Source organism: Chinchilla lanigera, unplaced genomic scaffold, assembly GCF_000276665.1.
Source record: "Chinchilla lanigera isolate Chin_1 unplaced genomic scaffold, ChiLan1.0 scaffold00154, whole genome shotgun sequence".
NCBI classification, from domain to species: domain Eukaryota; kingdom Metazoa; phylum Chordata; class Mammalia; order Rodentia; family Chinchillidae; genus Chinchilla; species Chinchilla lanigera.
This window is the reverse complement of record NW_004955555.1, coordinates 1,890,956-1,891,540: the sequence shown is the minus strand read 5'-3', so window position 1 is coordinate 1,891,540 and position 585 is coordinate 1,890,956. Positions and strand designations below refer to the sequence as shown.

Genomic DNA, 585 nt, shown 5'->3' with positions numbered 1-585 from the left:
ACAGGGCATCACCTGCTCATCATTCCTGAAGAACTGGGCTCGGGGCCGCCCTCTGCCCATTTCTGCACCTCAGGATGGGGCCGGAGGGCACTGGTGAGGTCAGGCATGGAAAGCCCCTGGGCACTGGGATATGGACAGCATATCCCAGTGGCATATCCCATATCCTGGCACGCTCCGCTCAGGACACTCAGTAACCAGGGGATGGCACGGGTGGGGACAGGTGAGCAGGGGCCCGTGGGGTGGGCGTGCGAGGCCGGGAGGCTCAGTCTCAGCTGCGTAGACAGGGAGGGGCAGGTGGGGCCCTGCTCTGGGCCTCAGCAGGAAGGTGGCTGGTTCACCCAGGCCCTGCTCCTGCCGGGAGGGTGGGAGCCTCCCTCATCAGACAGGCGCGCCCAAGGGGAGGAGGAAGGCCTCACACTCGGGAGGCCTGAGGTGGGGACGTGTTCTGCACGGAACAGGGACTTCTGCGGGTCCCGATGGCTTTTCCTCCGCCATCCATCAGCTCTCCAGAGAGGAGTGGAACTTCTCCAAGATCAGGCTGTGTCTGCAAGTGGGGGCTGGCTGGGCGAGGTGACACATGCCTGT

General features: G+C 64.6%; 1 long non-coding RNA gene across 1 annotated transcript in view; it reads left to right on the top strand.

The window, feature by feature from the left end:
- The window catches only part of LOC106147407, a 2,687-nt gene continuing 2,102 nt past the window's right edge, over positions 1-585 (top strand). Inside the window, exon 1 of the long non-coding RNA XR_001232303.1 lies at positions 1-220. This is a non-coding gene — a long non-coding RNA (uncharacterized LOC106147407). The remainder of the gene's footprint in view (positions 221-585) is intronic.